Here is a 20,843-nt window from a genome sequence, read left to right as displayed (position 1 = left end):
CAGGACATACACCTTTTAGGCTTTTCTATGGAGTGGAAGCCATAATTCCCATGGAATACATCATGCCTATTCTATGCATAGCATCGCTCACAAGTATCATGGATCGCGGAGCCCTGGAGGAGAGACTCGAGTAGTTGGAGGAGCTCGAGGAAGAACGATTTTTGGCTAGATTTCACCAGCAGGTCCAAAAGCAGCGGTAAAAGGCTTGGCACGATCGACATATTAAGTTGCACACCTTCAAGGTGAATGATTTGGTGTTGTTTTATGATAATAAGTTTGATAAATTCCCAGGGAAGCTTAGAATGCATTGGCTGGGACCGTATTTTATTAAGGAGATCACAGAAGGTGGCGCAATGAAGTTGGTAAAGTTAAATGGAGAACTCTTCCCAGGAAAAGTAAATGGCAATCATTTGAAGCCATACACAGGGGCCTTGGCCATCTGACTAGCTGACAGAAGTACAATATTGGTGCTCTAGGTAGGTGAAAGGAGGCGCGGGACTATAAACTACTTTTCCCGGGAGCTATGCAATGTCAAGACTACGCGCAGTAGCGAAGTGTCACAAGGTCCACGACAGTGCAAGGATAGTTGTGCTACCACGTGGGTCGGCAGGAAAGTGACCATTACAATCACTATTCATGACGTGAAGCTTGGTTTGAGACCAAATGGAATGGATGGCAAGCATTGCGGGCGAACTTTATGGGATAGATTCTTGAAAATCTGCCACTAATCGGGCATTAATGGACCGAATGTGGGGGGAATAGTCGAATTCAAATTCAAAAGGCGCTATAAATTACAAAGGGTTGTCCAACAAACAACACTTGGCAATTTGAGAACTTAGTTTTTAAACACTCAGGCATTCATGAATCCAAAATTGTTTGATCTTCTGAAGGTGAATTTGTTGCTTGAGAAATTACCCGAGACATTGAGAGAATTGGGATCGCACTATGGTAGCACCTGAAGAAGCCATGGTTACCAGAGTAATGACCGTCGAGGAAGCCGCGCAGGCCATTATAGAAGTGGAAGCCCCAGAAAGTGCTGGGATAGTCGCAGAAATCCCTAAATCGTCGTGCACGCCGAGACCCAAGAAAGACAAGCAGGCCATGGTATCGGTGCGCGTATCACCTAGAAATCCACTGAGGACTAGGCTCACCATGGAAGAAAAGGGGAAGGCTATCAATTTGGAGGTCGATGAGGAGGAAGAATTTGAAGAAATCCTGGTAGAGGAGGAGGATGTAGAAATGGAGGTTGAAACCCAAGGTGCATACCCTCTTACCAGGCTGTCTGCATATGTTCCTCCACAGAAGGGTAAAGCAAAGGTGCCCAAAGATATAGATGAGTGCAAGATCTCTTTGCAGACTCCGTTACTCCCTGATGACATTATTTTTGAAGGAGCACACTTGGGACAAGTGCCCATGCTAAAGTTTGAGGGTTGGGATCTCGCGAACCATGAGAAGTTCCCACATCTAGAAATTGCGCAGCTAATGCCCCAGAAGATAGACGCATAGGCTGGAATGGTAGAGTTGGAGCTATGCAAATGGCTGAGAGGAGTTGAGAAAGTAGGGTTTCTAAGCCTGCTTTGGGTTCTGCATTACCATCGCGCCCCAGTGACCATTTTTGTCATCAGGCAACTGCTCTACTTGGTGCATGATGGGTGCTTGTGGCTAGAGGAGCCCATCACCATCATAAACCATTTGATTCACAGAATTACCTGGCTCCCTTGCAAAGGGGAGGACCCAGCAAACATCTCGGAGGGAAAGAGTGATGATTTGGCCATTGCAAAGGCCATGAAGAAGAAGTTTAAGCTGGAGAAGAAGAAGAGAGGGTACGCCATTTCCAGCATCAACAACCCTGCAGTTAAAGTCATGACACAGATATTGGCAGGGAAGGTTATGCGGAAGTGCTGCGTGAATGAGGTGCCCGCATTGGTGGTTGCACTAGCAGCACAATGCACAGAAGGGGTCCAGTTCATCTAGGAAAACTATTTATGTGAAGAGTTCCTTAAGAACTGTCGTGAGGCACAAGAGCAAGGAAAATTTTATAACTATGCATGGCTTTTTTTGTCAATAGTACTGGTGGCCTAGGAATTGCTCGAAGATAGTCAGTTCCCAAAAATCGTGTAGGACCTTCCAAAGGCAACAAAGTACACTTTGTTGTGGAGAACTAGAGATGCACAAAGGATAAGGGACAAAAAAATATTTTGGGTATTCATGGAGATGAACATCATAATGGGGATTAATCGCAAGCCGCAATTATTGCCCACGATCTACAACAGTCTGAAGAGCTTCGTGGAGTTCAAGGCAGATTTCCACCATGTCTACATCAGGGTGTAGAAGGACTCTGTGAAGGCATGGCGTGAGCTACCCTATCTGGTGACAGGTGATGTCATCTTTGCAGTCCTTAAGTCCTAGCCACCAAAGTGGTGTGCTCCAGTTGGCTCCACGGTGGAAGCAAAGAAGTATACCATGCAGCAGAAGAAGGAAGAGGCGAAATTGTAGATGGTGCAATTGGCAAAGAAACATGGGAAGGAAGAAGCAACGGCTAAGGCCCAAGTGGTGCGCGATGCTGTGAAGTTGGCAGAAGAGCAGCAAAAGATAGTAGAAGAAGAGTACAAAGGACAGAAGTTGCCTTCGCCTGAGCAGGAGACTAATAAGAGCAAGGTGGAGCGGAACCACAAACATCATCCACCCAACTAAAATGTCTGTGCCCAAGAGAGTAGGTAGGGCTGCGAAAGAAGTCGAAGGCTTCAAAGACTTCGTTTGACCTGATCACCCTCACTGAGGGGGATCTCCATGATATTGGTGAGATGGTGAGGGATGTCACCGCAGAGGCCCTCCAGCAGTTTGAGGAGCAACACCAGATGGTGTTGGGGGCTCTCCAGATGTAGATACAGGAGTTGCAGCTGTGCACTCCACATGCTTGCACTATGTCAACTAGCCTTGTAGTAGGTATGTCCGCGGCCAAGGAAATGTTGCACGCCTGGATGACTAACACAATGGTGCTGCCAAATGGTGCACTCATTACAAAAAATGAGGCCGACAGACCTATGGTCAGCAGGTTGAAGGGAATCATATTAAACGTGGTTGTGCTCCCTTGGGATACACTCTATATTTTGCAGGATGGAGTCACTGCAGAACTATGAGCTAGGGAGGGTCACGCGCTCCAAGTAATGAGCAAGTAGCACATCAACATTAAATAGTTGAGCATGTAGCACGATGAGGTAGTGGCACAAAACAAACAAATAGTGCAGGTGGTAGAGGAATCCTGACAGATGGTCCAAGAGTTGGCCATCAAAAGAACCAGTGGAGGTGCACATTCAAATATTAGTAGTAGGGGTGCATGAGGAAAAGGAAGAAATGGCTAGGATTCAGCTGGAGCTGAACCTTCAGATAGCAAAGCTGCATTTTAAGGCACATCCTTCAATTTCACCAGAGGTTAGGGAACTGCGCACCACCGTGATCACCACAGCAATGGCGGTAGTCACCAACGTAGTGATAGAGTGCACAAAGTTGTTCTAGCAGTCGTTCAGGGTCCTCACCACCCTGCAGGAGGACCCGAACATATAATGCCTAGAGATAGAGGCGTGCAAGCTACAGTAGAGATACGATGAAGTAAAAGGGACTCTGCAAATGATTTCCCTCACATAGAGGCTCATTAGGATGCAATAAGATAAAGCGCTCAAGGAGCAGGTGGATGCTGCTTAGCATAAGGAAGCAGTTTTGAAGGCGCGCTTACAGCCGCAGATTGATGAGGCGTATACCATTACAACCTCCATTGAAGCTAAGCTCACACAGCTGCAAGCAACACAGGAATGGATTCAGGGCAGAAATTCAGGCACATCAGTTACTAAACACCGCATCGAGGAAGTACAATAGGCAGTCGCTCAGTGCGCTGCCAAACTTGCAGCGATCCAATCAGAGTTGGGAGGTCTTCGCGCAAAGATATCCACACCGATAAAGTGACTTGAGGGCAAGTCACGATGTTTTCATTGGGGGGCTATTGGGCACAGGATCCCCCAAGGGAATTTTTGGGGCTTAGAGCCCAAATTTCGGTCAAATATTGTAATTCCGATGTAAAGACTCCGAATTTTGTGGGCATGGAGCATGTAGTTTGTAAAAGAATCATAGGGTTGTCCACCCTTAATTTTGTTATTGTAATTTCGATTGTAGAGATCTACCCATGGTCTGCTAACCATGGGATTGTATAAATAGAGTGAGGCTCTAAGTAGTTAAGACATTAAGGAATGGAAGAATCAATGATGTATGCGACATAGATTTGAGGAGAAAAGTCTAATTTTGGGTCATAGAGTAGGAGAAGGCTCTGTAGCTGAGTGCGCAGAGGCTTAGTAATTTGTGGCTGAGTGCACAGACCCCTGCAGCTAAGTGTTCAGGGCGAGTCGAGTCTGTAACAGTTGGAAGTATTAATAAAGAGAAGTTTCCTATCATTTCTGTGTATTTATTTACTGTTTTATGCATCTATTATCTTGGGTATGAAAATTACTTCTAATACTTATATGTTGCATGAATGTGTATAATTGTATTGATTAAGTGAATGAAAGATAGAATATATGTTTATGTGAAGTTAACTAAGATCTGTTAAGAAGATAAGTAATATATGCGGTGTAGTTTGGGGAAATAGCGTAGGTCGCTGCCATAAGCAGGGCGAAATTAGCTCATCCCCTAGTTAGGGTTGTACGAAAGATGATTATAACAGATCGCGAATGTATTGAAAGTTAGAAAAATGCACAAAATGACATATGCGAAGGTAGACATAGTTGGACGAAACCGATATCACAGAAATCTCAAGGGTGTGGAAACTTGGTTCCATCGTCCCCCCATACTGCTTTGGGTGAGACTTCAGTCTGCACTCCGCGGGGTGATGCTGAAAGGGCTAGTAGTGTAGGGATTTATTTGGCTAAATAACTCCGAACTTGGGTCAGGCCCCCGTAAGCCAACAACGTGTCTCAACTGTTGGTTATGTTGTGTCGGTCATTTGCCTGACAGACAAACAACATGCCAAAGAGAAAGGTTTGGAAATCCAAACAAATGATTTAGAGCCAACTTGTATAAAAGCATTCATGCACTCCGATTCCCAGTTCGAGAACTCGGCATGGAATACACCTAATTTTTTCAATAGGGATAGACTTTGTTTAGAAAATTGTATCATAAAAAGGTTGTATATTTTATTTTTTCTTTCCTCGATATTATGCATCTTAAAATTTTGTACATATTGATATATAATGTATGAAAAAAAAAGGACAAAGGCTTCAAAACTCTTCGGGAAAAAACCTATGTGTAATGTGGGTTTTTCAAGATCAATATAGTTTCCTCTCTACACTAGTTTGAAATGTTTCAAAGATTCATGTGTTACTAGTTTTTTGTCTATCCTTCTTCTACAATTTTTCCAACCTTGAAATTCCCAAAACTATCAATTTTGTTGAATTCTAATTGTGTGGGATATGAAATTATACTTTTTCCATATAAAGTCTAACCAGGTTAGAACCTGCCAAACTTCCCAAAGTAATAAATGGTAATGCTAAAAAATTAAGTAAAAGTTGACAAACTTCTCATAGCTAAATCCCCTATGTATAGTGTGCCTTAAAGGGTCATTGGCATGGATTGGACATTATTTTCCCATGGGTCCAAGACTGCTCATGGGAAATTCTGTTGGCTTAGAAAATTTCCAAATAAGTGCTAGAAATGTGACTGGAAATGGTTGAAATGCCTTGGAATCACCTCTTTGTCTCAAAGAACATTTTCTGATTTGGAACTGTTGTATGGTATTATGGATGGGTTTTTGTAACTGTTTCAACATTTTAGAGGTTTTGGGTATAGGACATGGCAAAACTTGGTGTTTCTTGCAACTTAGGGTTTCACACTTTGGTTTACCTTTGAAAGATGGATTTAAAAATTGATATCACATTAGTCATATTTCAATATTAACCAATTCAAAGTTAGCAGAACTAGATTCGTATGGGAATTAGAATCCCAAATTATGAACTTAATTGAAATTGGCCAAAAAATGATATATAAATTGGTGGAACGAAAAAATACACTAAATTTTCTGTGAATGCTTAAAATGTAAATCCAAAGCCTTAGACAACAAATATATAAAGTCTGCTCCCATAAGGCTAAAAATAGCAAGATGACACTGAAACATAATTTTTTAAAACACATATAATTAAAGTTTTGAAACATTGAGGTTCTGAGTGACCTCTAGAATCCACAATAAGTATACTATAATAAAACATAATAATTTGAGTCTCTCATATTGCGGCCATGCATTCAATGTAGTTGCATAGTCCATCTTTCACCTCTCCATTTTCTTTAAAGTCTTTTGTGTAATGTTACCTTTAGGCGTAGTTATTACTTAGCTCCATGTATAGTTTGATGGACTTCCTTGTTCCATATTTCATCTGTGATTCACTAAGCAAGGATATACATTTTTTTTTGTATACTTTTATATCTCTATATGTTACCTTTATTTTTCCTTTGCTCATAAACAATTAGCCAAGTGATTTTGAAAATCTCATTTTCTATAATCCAGAAAGGGATCTCATGAACTTTTCCATAGATATCTTTCCCTTCAAGGCTTGAAGGTTGAGGATATGAATTACAAATCTTTAAAGCTTGGGGCAATGGGAACCATATTTTTTCCATCAATAAGTCACCATGTAGTATACCTAGGGGGGATATTATGGGGTACTTAGGGAGGTACCCAAGGGAATAATGTAATAATGTGATGGGCCATAGTTAATAAATAAAGTGGTTAACCCGCATCATGTAAGGGACCACAAGTAATTAGCAATAATGTGATAAGCCCATTGTATTAGAAGCATGGTATTGAGAGACCCATGGTATTGTATATATTAAGCCTATATAAAGAGGCTAGAGACTCCCCATTGAGATGTGAAAGATTATTGTATTGGCAAGCATATGGCTTGTGGAGTGTTCTCCTTCCCTAAGGAGTGATTGTATGGTGTTACCCTACCTCAAGGGTTTGATATTAATAAAGATGAATTTCATATTATATTATTAGATCGATCTTTTTATTTCTGGTCATATTTATATTCTCATATATTTGCAGGTGAGATATATTACAAGTGGTATTAAAGCACTTTCTTGGGCAAAGCGGGAAGATTTTTTTATATTTTTTTTACGAATTTTTTGGGGCAACGAGTTTGGAGATAAGATCTAAAACTTCTAGGGAAAAATTTTCAGATCTGGATTCTTTGTGAAAAAATAACCAAATTCAAAAAAAAAAATCAGCCGAGTCAGAGTCTCGATGTGGGAGATATTGTTGATTTAAAATCAGCTTTGTTGTAGAAATTTGTCTGACAAAAATTCGTGGATGGCGAATCTCCAGTCATTTTTTTGCAGTTTTTATTGGGAATTTTGAAAAACTAATTGCATATCTAAGATCCACTTGAAAAATTACCCAGTTTAAAGAAATAAAACAGTCAAATCGGAGTCCAGGTGAGGGAGATATCACTGATTTAAAATCAGCACTTTTTTTCAGAACTTTTTGTGATGACAGGACAGTTGCAACACAAAGCTAAAATTCTAGAGTGCCTAGATTGGGATTTCTATCACATGGGGAGATGCAGAAGGGTCGTTCGATTTCCAAAAACAGGTTATAATAAGGATTATGAGCATTATTAATTGAGTTGTGTCCATTTTAAATTTTCACCAAAGTGATTTTTTTTCAAAACCCTCTTCATGGCTTCTAGCAAGAATTTTTTTACAGGGAAAGATAATGGTCCTACTATTGAAGAATTCATAAAAAGACAAAATTCATTATGGCCAAAACATTGGAAAATTTTCATAGGGGATAATTTTAAAGATGAGGTGGCCACATGGTGGGAATCACTTAACAGAAAGAAGTGGTTAAACCTGCCCGATGAAGAATTTGAAAAATTCATTTTAGACAAATGGTCTCATGCTAGAAAACAAGATAATGAGAAACATGTGGGGTTATTTTCTACTGGTATCTCCTTGTTACAGGTTCATGGATGTATTCAGAAGGAGAAGATCATTGTGTCTATAAATCCTAGTTGCAAGCAAAATCTTATAAATGTTAATTTGGCAAACAAATTGCAAGCTCTAGAAAAACACATTGAAAATTAACAGATTGAAAATGAGGATGTTCAAGTTTATAAAGATTTGAAGATTTATATGGACAAGTATGTATTTGATTCTGACTTTTATGCTTCAGATATGGATAATGTGGATGTTGTTTTTGGATACCCTTGGATGGAATCTGTTGGTACTATCAATATTAATGTGCATAAGAAATTCCTAAAACTCTGGTATAAAAAGAAGAAAAATACATTACAGGATATTTCCATCAATAAATAGGTAAAGTCCAAGGAGGTTGAAGTAGAAGATGTTGCAGGTACTGACACATCAGATGAGGAATCCATGGTTGAAGTAATACTGGAAGATAAGCAACAACCGCAGGCACCAGAACATGTACTAGATACCAATCAAGATCCATTAGGTGGTGAATTAAATAAAGATATACCATTGGTTAAAACTTCAGCATATCACCATCCACATCACCCAACAAGGAAACAACCAACAAGATGGCCACGAAGTAGCAACAATGACAACAACCCCTACATGATAGATAAAGAGGTGCCATAATCCACCTACAACACATCAACACGGAGGAACTACCAAGATCAACTCCCATCTCAAGCGAGCGAGGCACCAACTAGATCGAGTAATCACCTATCTCTTGGATGGCTAGATGCACATGTATGGTACCAGTGGACTACTCTTTTGAGTAGATCTTATTATTTGTGTTCTTCTTATGTTTCGAGGAGGAAACATATTTAAGGGGGGTGGAATGTAGTATACCTAGGGGGGTTATTATGGGGTATAAAGGGAGGTACCCAAGGGATTAATGTAATAATGTGATGGGCCACAATTAATAAATAAAGTGGTTAACCTGCATCATGTAAGGGACCACAAGTAGTTAGCAATAATGTGATAAGCCCATTGTATTAGAAGTATGGTATTGAGAGACCCATGGTAATGACCCATGGTATTGTATGTATTAAGCATATATAAAGAGGCTAGAGACTCCCCATTGAGATGTGAAGGATTACTGTATTTGCACGTGTATGGCTTATGAAGTGTTCTCCTTCCTTAAGGAGTGATTGTATAGTGCTACCCTACCTCAAGGGTTTGATATTAATAAAGAAGAATTTCATATTATATTATTGGACCGATCTTGTTATTTCTGGGCATATTTCTATTCTCATATATTTGCAGGTCAAATCTATTACACACCATAAGAAAAAGTTAGAATGGTAAATAATACATTAGAAAATTATAATTTTTAAATTCTAGAATCAAGAATAATGAAATCCATAACTTCAAAACTTAAAATACTTCTTTAGTTGGCTTTTGTCTCTTTGTCAAATAACCATGTCTTTATGAAAAGTACCGACATTTTCATTGTGATATTGATTTTTTAGGATTAGGGACCATGCGCTCTATGAAATTTATTAATCCATCCTTGACCATGTGACCTAAAATTATACTAAAATATTTTTTCATAATGATACTTTGGGTTTAAGAAATGCCCAATTGCATGCAGATATTGATGGAGTTGCTTGTTCCATCTATTCTCAATAATTTTACAAAAAAAAATATAATTGTTCTTTTACTCATGGATAATACTTGTTGCCTTTTTGGCATTATCCATGACCTTATAAATATAAGTTTATAACTCATAATTTCATGTTTATCCCCATCCACCATTTGCAAGAAACAATAGGAAACTAACTGGCCTTGATGATCTCTTCTACTTTAGTCCAAAATTCAATTTCAAAAGCTATGTGGGACATCTCAAGCCCTTTAGGCTTGCAAGTCCAATAAGATGCATCCCATTCATCGCCACACCACTATTTCTTAAGTTTTCCGTTTCTACAATAAGAGGTTGCAACACAAGGAAGTTTATTGCAAAGCGAGTAATACTTGGTTGAACAAGCTCCTTGCTCTTGGTTCTTTTCCTCATTAAGATTAAGGACCACATGTGATTATATATAAGTTTTGTTATGGTTTTGGCTTGATCCATGTGATTTTAAACCATCTTTCCTACAATGTGCAAATTGAGACTAAACTTGGATTGTGAGGCTCAACATGTACTTCATACATAAAATTTCTAGATTGAAAAATTGAAGGTAAGACTACTGCAATACCTATGGATAAAATTTTGGATTTTCAACCTGAAGGTGAGTATAAGCCTGCATTTGATAGATAAAATTATGGTTTGGAGAATGCAATAGTTGTGCAAAATTTAAAAAGAAGGTTTAAATTTATAGAGTAATCCCAACATTCTATTCAATTTTATGGATCTGAAAGTCATTGGATTTATTTTTTTTAATATTGTTTTCTTGCTTATAATTTAAGTGTAATTTTCTAATTCCAATAAAGAAACATGAAAGAGGGTGATGGAGGTTGCCAAGTGTTTTGTTTTAACTCAGAAAAATAGAACTTGTTCACATTAATGTTAACATTTTTAGGCGCCTTGACTAATTTAAAATTTAAATCTAGACATAATTACATCAATGCATTAGAAAATCCAAATCACTAACATGGTAAAATAGCACAAAAGAAAATATTTATAACCTCAACAACATTCAATTATTTATTCACGAACCATGCAGATATTGCATTTCTCCATATAAATGGAATATATCACATTTGTCCATATACTTGTAACCCACACAAGAAAACCCAATCTTTGCAGGTTAGGGGGAAAATACATTAGCAGGTTCTTCTTTAATGGAAGAACCATGCCATGAGTGTGCCCACAAAAATGACAACAAACACACATTCCCACAATGGTGACCTATCTTTCTATTGCTCAATGACTTCTGGTTTAATAACTGATGATCCTACGTCATCATCACAACTCCACATAGTGGTTGAGTGGACATTCGTTGTATATCTGCATGGTATTTTATGTTAAAAGATTGAAATTTATAACTCCAGTTTTTGCTTCCTTGTAAAGCGGTTTGAGATTTTCCTTTTGAACTTGCTATGTGCCTTTCATCCGGTTGCAGATTAACTCTGAATTTGTGAGTATGGTGATATCATTGACACCAATAAATGTTGCCTCTTTTAGCCCTTCCACAAGGGAAATGTAGTATGCCTCGTTGTTTGTAGTCTTTCCCTGAACTTTTTTCTTTCTATGCAACACATGTTTGGTTGCACTATTGTAAAGAACAAATTGAATGACTGCTCATCCTGGATTAGGATAACAGGATACCTTAATCCACATGATCCACTTTTGAACCATTTTTATTATTACAATAGCTGAAAAGAAAGATAAAAATAACATGATATTAGAATTAGGAATTTAAATTTTAACATTAAACAACATGTAGTGCCAATAATAAACGAGGATACAAAAGAAAATAATATACAATAAAGTTACTAGTCACTCAAAAGTGGAACTAAGGCTAGGGTAATAACATAAGAAAAGTTGTAATGGTAATTGATCATGCATAAAATAATGTAGACACAATCCAAAAAATGTAAGTTATATGATAGATGCAAATCTTTTGGTTCAATGGATGTTATGTAAAGTAGGGAAATAGATGTTTTTCCTTTTCCAAACAATTAAAGAAACTTTACACTTTCTCAATCGAGTGGGATATTGTAGGGAAGGGAAGGAACATGTTCATCAGCTTAGAATACATGTCATTCAACACAGGCTTCCTCTAAGCCTCATCCTATGATCATGGATGCTTGGGAGGCTTTACAGAGATCACGGGTTTACTTTCGAGGAAAGTGTGTCAAAACTATTTCTACTTTCGACCCTATAGAGGATGCACTAAACTATAATAGGGTATCATTCTTATTTAAATCCATTATATTCCATCCCATGATATCCATTATATTCCATCCATTATTGTATTTCATTTCTAGCCTAGAAGAATAAAATATTTCATGACTAGTCTACCAAAGAGGTTCTTTGTAAAAAGGCATGGATATGCAGAGTTGCTCCTGTAGATTATATATTTTGGTGGATTATTCTGTTGTGTGCCTATACAAAGTCTAATGGAGATCATTTTTTAGCAGACATGCCTGACTTCTAGCGTGGAAAGAGGCTTATTTTGACATTGTGCCTCTCTAAAGGCTTTGACACTTTTCCCACTCTACTCTATGTAGATAGATGTTGTATGGTTGATCGCAGAATGGTTAAATTCTTCTCACCTTCAATATATTGGAGTTATCTTGTGAAATGTAGAATTTTCATTGGAAACTAGGGATACTTATATTTCACTCCTTTGTGAAATTTAAAACTAATATTGAAAACCAAAATTCATGATTAGTCATTTCTTTTTTTTCGGCATTCAATTCTTCGTCAAACTATTTTCCTTAAAGACTAGTCCTTTCTAGATTACTAGCTGCTAGTTGTTATCTTTTGTTAACTATACTACTTGGTTTTGAGTGCTTTCGTCTGCAGGTTTAATATGTTCCCTTTAACATCCATAATTGTTGTTATATAGCTTTTGGAAAGAAACTTCGTTGAGCATTTATGTTATCTCACAAAATAATCTCGACCTTCAAATATTGCAGTTTCTATTATGCCTCCTTTGCAAATGAATTTTGGTAAATAGTTCTGCTAAATTCACGAAATATCACATTATTTGCGGGGAATTTATGGTTAGCCCATTAAAATTCAAGACTTTTCTTCATGGCACTAAAGTGTGTCTGAATACTCCCTAAACCAGAAGGTGGGGGAAAAGAGTTCATAGAGAGAATTGATAAAAGGTTGCATGCATTAATTTATCACATGCTTAATTATTTCTTGTTATACTTTGAGCAGTTGAACAACATATATCGATACAAGACCGAGGAATATTCTCACACTATTGTAAATAAATTCAATGTTATTCATGATTCCATTATAGATTTGGTATTTGGTTTCATGCCAATGAAAGGAGGTTATTTTATTAGAAATTTTAGCCTAGCTAGGATGGACTTTTGGTGGTATTGTTTGGGTAATTGTATTGCAATTTTTTCATCCTTGGAAACACCTAAACGTTCTACAAGAATAATTGATCTTATTGAAGAGCGGTGGGAAGATCTGTTTGGAGAGATGCCTCTCAATGTTTCATACTGATGAGCGCCAGTATTGCAGTAAGGATGCTACAACTCCTAAGCTACCAAGTTTACTTATCAAAACAAGGTTCGTACAAACTTGGAGGTGATAGTGCTATATGCACAAGTAGAAGTGAAGGTCATGCCTGTTGTCACTTGTTCATCTAGTAAGAGACCCCAAGGATTCCAAGCCAGACTTCTATAGAGTCAGAAGAAGCTTGATTCTTTGATGGAAGAAGAGAAAATCTATTCTAAGAGAGCTACTCTATTGCAGTAATGAAGAAAACAAAATGTAATACTAAATCACACCATATCCTAATTAACCATTTAAACAACTAAAATAAGTAGAATTGCCAAATCAACACTAACCTAATGCTACTATCTAAGTTACAGAAGTAAAGAGCATCAAACCAAACTAATGTGTAAGCAAGGAAACTAAACTAACTCTGTTTTTGCGTTTTTGGTGTTTTGGTAAAATCAAGCATGCAAGGAGTCAAGCGGAAGAGCAAGCGAAGATAGAAATCAGTGAAAGGAGGACATAACGAAGCATAAGTGCATAGGAACTATTGGATTGATCGAGAACAGTATTAACGGGAGATGAGCGACGAAGATCTTATCGCAAAAGATTACGTGAATAGATGGACAAATAGGGTGAATGAAAGATGAGCGGCGAAGATCTTATCGCAAATATTAAGTGAATAGATCAATGAACAAAATGAATGAATGATGAGTGGAGGAGAGCTTATCGTGGGGGATTAGGTGAATAGATGGAAAAATAGGACTAATGGAAGATGAATGGCGAATATCTTATCGCAGGAGGTTAAGCGAATAGATGGAAAAACAAAACTAATCAGAAGATGAACAGTGGAGATCTTATCAATGGAGGTTAAGCGAATAGATGGACGAACAGGACTATGCGAAAGATGAATGGTAGAGATCTTATCGTGGGAGGTTGAGCGAATAGATGGACGAACAAGACTAATCAGAAGATGAATGGCAGAGATCTTATCATGGGAGGTTAAGTCAAGAGATGGATGAACAAGAATAATCGGAAGATGGGCAACGAAGATCTTATCGCATGATATTGAGTGAATATATGGACGAACAAGATTGACAGAGGATGAGAGGCAAAGATATTATCGCGGGAAAAATGTGTGGAATGATGGAGCAGGTTTTCGTAGGTAGTAAACAGTTTCTTGCGCGCCCTCAAGGCTGTAACCGAAATTCCAAAATTTTACGCGATTAGCCTAACTGGGTGACACGTAGCATGAGAAAAAAACCTTTCTCACGTGCTCTCAGGCGGATATTGGTCGTGCAAGAATTCACACAAGATTGCGCAATAGCCACCAGATCATGTGGGTTTGGTCAACGGTGGAGATTGGGAGCACATAAAGTATCAAGATAACGGGATAGCCATTGGATCGACGGCATGACAGATCAATGGTGGAGATTTGGAGCACATAAAGTAGGTGGAAGAATTCACAATATCCATTGGATCAAGCTAGATAGATCGACGGTGGAGATCTAGAGCGCATAAAGTCAAGTGTTGAAATGAATCAGACGGTGATTGGTCAGGTTTATTGTGGATCAAACGGTACGGAGATCTATGGATATAATCCTTACTAACCTACTAACTTAAGATAAAGGCACAAATAGAAGAAACTAAAACACAACCTATCTACGCTACACTGCTGTAATGGAGATGTAGCTACTTAAGCAAATGAAATATTAAACCATGAATTTGTGCACTATACTGTTGATGGAAATGCAGCGACTTAAGCAAATGAATGATTAAACCATGAATCTAAACAAACATACATGTACAATAAAGAGGATCCTTAGCTACTAGGGTTGGGCCCTAACCCAAAAACTTTAGCCCTCTAAGTTAACTCAGTGCCAACTCAAAACAAAACTCATCCTTATTATCAAAACAATGGATTACATCAAAAGCTATCACAAGTCTTGCAGCTCGAAAATAAAGTAGTGTTTTACAATCAAAAGGTAAAATCCTACTGAGGTCCTAGGCCTCTCTACTTATGAATATGAAGTATCCAATGACTTCCTTAAAATTAGGGAGGCTCGGCTCCCAAACTAGAGATAAAATGGTGCTTTGACTTCCACTTTCTCGGTTGCCTTCTAGTCCTCATGATTTGGCTGGTTGCACTCTGAGATGATGGAGGAATATTTGAATGGAGGGTGTTAGGGTCCCTAACCCCCTTATTTATGTAGTAGGATCGAGTCATAGTTATAGTTAAGTAAAGAGTCAATAAAGCCCATATTAATAATTGTAAGTGGTTAACCCGCATTAAATGACAGGACCACAGTTAGTTGCAAATGGGCCATGGTATTAGATAGATGGTATTAATAAGAGCCATGGTATTGCATGTATGAGTCATATATAAAGGATAGAGACTCCCTACGAGGAGCATCGTGTCTTATCTTGTAATCGAGCTCTGCTCTATTGGAGGTTGCCCCCTCGAAGAGGCAAGTGAGCATTGCTTTCTGACTAATAAAATACCTACTGTTATTTCTCACTGTTCTACGTTCTGGGTATATTTTTGCGCATATTTGGTATTCTTGTATCATCTTACAGGTTAAGAGCATAACAAGTGGTATCAGAGAACTTTCCAAGGCCGGTGGGATCTCCATTTTTACCAATTTTTTTTTTTTTTTGGCTAGAGACATGTTCCGAAATCTTTAAACCATGGGATCTATCGTTGAGCGCATAAGCCTACGAATTTGGGGAGGCTTGCACATAGGAAATACAAGAGGTGGTCATGCTTGTTGGACTCCCTTGTAACCCCTATGCGTACCCCTTCGAGTAGTAGTGCATTAGACAAAACTGCGCATGGACTGTCTTCCAAGTACCCTGTGGTATATCGGAAGCCCCCTAGCTCCCTTGAAACCTCACCATAGATAAACCGTCAATCGTCTTGCTGCTACAGTACACCGAGAATAGCACTCAGAGAGATTACATGCCCGTACGATAGGGTAGTCATGTTGTACGGCTAAGGGTACGGTTGATCCTCCTTGGTCAGTGCCCTGAAAAATTAGGCCGAGTACTACTGTCATACCCTTATGTATATTGCGATCTATAGCACCTGACACTCCTCAAGACCATAGTTCCCTTTTCTATCTCTGTATCACGCATAATATCTGCCATATCAGATCTCGCAAGTGGGGTTTTGCAGTAGCAGCAGAAATCAGTCTCGCAGTTCATATTTAACAGAACAACCATTCAGATCTATTAGATCCACCAGATCTGCAGCAGCAATCTGTTCCATCGCTCAGATCTATCCGATCAGCCATTAAGATCTCTTAGATCCACCAGATTCGCCATCTATATCTGAGTAGTTGTGTGGGTTCCTATACCAGGGCGTGATTTTTGCAGGACTTTTGGCAGCATTGACATTTCGAGGATTCGGCTACTACAGTATTCCTAAACAAGGAGTAAAACTACACTAGGAGTTTTCAGGGAGAAAAAAAAAGTCTGAGACCCCCCGAGGCACTTATTGGTGACCTACCCCATAAGAATCAGGATGACGAGCTGAGCAAGGTGGTACCATTCAATTGTTAGTGCCACAAAAAAACGTGGGCTGTCCCAAATTTCAATTACATCGGATCGGTGCATGGTAGAAACTAGAGCTCAAGCTATGGCCAATGAGAAGATTGACAAACTTGAACAATCCTTGAAAGACATCCAAGACCAGCTAGAAACAATAACTAACACACTCTCTAAGGGCAAGGCGGAAGCCCATGAGGAGGCGTATATTGGCAATGAACACAGTGAGGGTGAGTCTAGCCACTCTCTTCACCTCTGGGGCACCCACCAACAATCCTGTCCGTGACCACCCAAGCTAGATATGCATAAATTTGATGGTTCTCACCTGGCAACATGGATAGCACAAATGGAGAAATATTATAATATGAATTACATCTTGGATAATGAAACTCAGCTTATGGTGGGGAGCATGTACTTAGACAACGGAAGATGGCAATGGTGGCAATGGCATCAATGTTGCAATGGAAGGCACTTGACTTGGGACACCTTCAAAAAAGCTCTTATAGAGTGCTTTGACGATGACTCTGATTTTTTGGGTCGTCTCACTAAGCTTTGATAGATTGGCACAGTGGATGAATATATTACAGCCTATGAAGCCTTAGCTTTCCATACTATGGGTCTCCAAGACGAGTTCTACACGAAATGTTTTATCAGTGGTCTTAAAGAGGCCATACAATCTCACGTCCGACTGCACCACCCTCCCACATGGTCGGGACGCTTGCAAGGTAGCTCGTAAAGTTGAACATGCATTAGCGGCCCAGTCCAATCGCCCAAATTTCACCTCCAAGGGTCACCCCCCATAGGCTCACAGCACTACCCAAACCCTTAAGGTTCAAAAGGTGTCACCTGCAAAAATGGCAGAAAGAAGAAAGCAAGGATTATGTTACTACTGTGATGAAAAATAATCCCCCGGTCATAAATGCAAGGAGCCTAAATTTTTCAAATTGATGCTATTGATCACAGCTCATCGGAGGAAACCCCACCACTTGAGGAACCTGAGGAGGAGGAAGAGGACAACCAGAGGGACAATGTCCCTCACGAACCAGTTATTTCGCTGCATGCTCAGCAGGGATTTCTTCACCTCAAACTCTCAAAATCAGAGGTTTTATTAAGCATCTCCCAGTAGTAGTCTTGATTGATAGTGGAAGTACACATAATTTTATCCATCAAAGAGTTGCGGAAGTAGTTCATTGTTTTGTACAAGTAGTTTCTAACTTCCAAGTCCAAATTGTGGATGGGGGAACAATGAAATGTGACGGCCGCTGTGAAAATGTCAAACTTAAAATTGGGGATTATTAGTTGAAGACCCACATGTTTGCCACACACATGGGAGGGTGCGACATTGTCCTCGGTGTTGAATGGCTTCGTACACTTGGGCCAATCACTATGGATTTCCAAGAGTTATATATGAGCTTTAAGCAGAACAACTACACACATACCCTCTGCGGACTCCAGGCGGGAGCTCCCTCTATCATCAGCTCACATAGGATGAAAAAATTGTTAAAAAGGACCATCATGGAGTTATAGCTCAATTTAATGCCATCCAGGCCATCGAACCCAATTCTCTTTTGATTCATCCTGAGATGAAATAGATTTTAAATAACCATCTGCCAATCTTTCACAAGCCTCATGAGCTTCCACCCTCAAGAGGGGAACATTATCATAGCATCACTTTAGTCCCAGGGGCTCAACCACCAAATGTGTGCCCATATAGATATCCGTTCACCCAAAAGAATGAAATAGAAAAAATAATCAAGGAACTTTTGGAAGCAAGCGTCATTCGTCCCATCATTAGTCCTTATTCATCACCGATGGTCATGGTGCTCAAGAAAGATGGGGAATGTCGTACGTGTCCAGACTTCAGGGCCCTCAATAAGTTGACAGTCTAAGATAAATTTCCCATCCCGGTTGTTGATGATTTTCTGAATGAACTAAATGGGGCTCAATTCTTCACTAAGTTGGATCTTCGCTCAAGCTACCACCAAATTCACATGAAAGAAGTCGACATTCCAAAGACTGCTTTCAGAACTCATGAAGGCCATTATGTTAGGCCACTATACTACTAGTGTAACCCATTATTGTTATTAGTACAACCCACTTATTATATTCCTGTACCCATCCAGTTCCCATCCAGTTCCCATATTGTTACTATTGTGCCCCATAGAAGCCCACTATTGTTATTATTGTGCCCTTACATTATTATTGTTATGTCGGCTCTGATTATGTTATGACCCCTTAGACTCCTATATATAGAAAGGAGGTCTTTTCATTTGTATCATCCAAGAATTTTTCATTTATGTAATGTAAAGGAGGTTGCCCCCTCAAAGAGGCTGAATTCCAAGGCGTTGATCTATCTTTTCTATCTTTTCTTGAGCTGGTTTCATAACATTTGGTATCAGAGCTTTGGATTCTAGGGTTTCGCTGCTCCAAACAGGTCATCGTGTAATTTTCACTATAACTTTTTTTCTGTGACTTTTCAAAATTCGCAAAAAAACCCATTTGAGAAGAAATCGTGTTTAACCTTGGGTCCGAATTTAAGATATTTTTGCGCTATATTTGTGGAGATATGATCTGAGGAAGTTGGTCTTTTTGCAGACTCCTGAATTACATTCAAAACAGGTGACCTGGGAAAAGTCGTCATAACTTTCTCTCTAGGGATTGGATTGAAATTTTGTAAGAAGGTATAGAAAGAGGATGGACTGTAGTTTCTTGTATGCATTTTTCAGATCCCAAGATCGAAACAGTGACTCGTGGCACGTCGTACAAGTTCGCTCTACTGAACTAGTCTATAATCAAGTCACTGTGGGAGATTTCACATAACTCTTCCTTGGAGAATCCAAATTGGGTCAGACCTATGGAATTGGAAAGAGGACACAGAGCGCTACTGCAGGCCAAAATTTCATAACTTAAAGATCTAAAATTATAGAGTTACAGTCGTTTCAAGATCGAGCTCCTAAAATCAAGAAAAAGCGAGATGAGGAAATTTGATGGCAAGGATCCGGTAAATTGGATACTACAGATGGAGAAATATTTTGATCTACATGAGGTGAAACTATTACGAAAGGTATGTATTGCATCTTCATATTTAGAACCGGATCAATTTTTATGGTATGAGGGGCTTTGTTCTCGTAAAAAACTTGTTACGTGGTCAATTTTCACGGAGGAAATGATAGCACATTATGAGGATACAAAGAGCAACACCTTCTTTAGAGCAACACCACAACAATTGGAAAGAGTAAAAGGGCTTTGTGACATAGTGGAAAGAAAAATTATGAAAACCAAGAAGCATACCCGTCACAACTATAAAGATGGAAGTGTTGTTTCTCCTAGCTTCCACAACCTACAAGGGTTACACCACAACAATTGGAAGAAAAAAGAGAAAAAGGGTTTTGTTACAATTATGATAGCAAATGCATTAAAGGTCATAAGTGTGCTAAGAAAAAATTATTTTACATAGAATATGAAGAGAGGAAGAAAAGGATCAAGAAACATCAAAAGAAGAAGATATGCGCCAGGACCCCATCCCAGAGAAAGAAGAAATGAATCAGACGATATCTTGTAAAGCATTGGCAAGAATTACCACTTCTAAAACTCTCAAGATAGAAGGACATATCGAGAAGAAAAAGGTGCAAGAAGTGAAAGATCACATTGAGAAAGAAGAAATGAATCCAACCATATCTTGTAATTCATTGGTCGAAATTACCACTCCTCAAACTATCAAGATAGAAGGACATATCAAGAATAAAAATGTTCAAGAAATGAAAGATCACATCGAGCATCAAGAAATGAATCCGACCATATCTTGTAAAGGATTGGAAGAAATTACCACTCCTCAAATTCTAGAGATAGAAGGACATATCAAGAAGAAAAAAGTTCAAGCAGTGAAAGATCACATCGAGCATCAATAACAAGTTCTCCAACTTTTAAAGGATAACGCCACTTTGGTGCAAAATCAAAGGAAACAACAGGCACTTAAAAAATGGCGACCTTATCGAATGGGAATACTCTTCAAAGATGAGGATGTGGAAGCATTCTTTTATGCTATTTCTATTATCCAACAAGATCTAATAAATGAAGCAAGGGATGAATGGAAGAAGGATGAAGAAGTATGGCCACTTATTCAAAAGTTGCAAAAGATCCCAATTCAAACAATATTGCC

The 20,843-nt window shown here is 38.8% G+C and overlaps 1 pseudogene; it reads left to right on the top strand.

Moving 5' to 3' along the window:
- Positions 1 to 2,496: 2,496 nt before the first annotated feature.
- Positions 2,497 to 20,843, top strand: part of LOC149143489 (putative alkaline/neutral invertase B) — a 44,443-nt pseudogene continuing 26,096 nt past the window's right edge.

Source organism: Pinus tabuliformis, chromosome X, assembly GCF_031772625.1.
Source record: "Pinus tabuliformis cultivar Carrire ecotype Pingquan chromosome X, CPIR1, whole genome shotgun sequence".
NCBI lineage: Eukaryota > Viridiplantae > Streptophyta > Pinopsida > Pinales > Pinaceae > Pinus > Pinus tabuliformis.
This window is presented reverse-complemented; position numbering and strand designations above follow the sequence as displayed.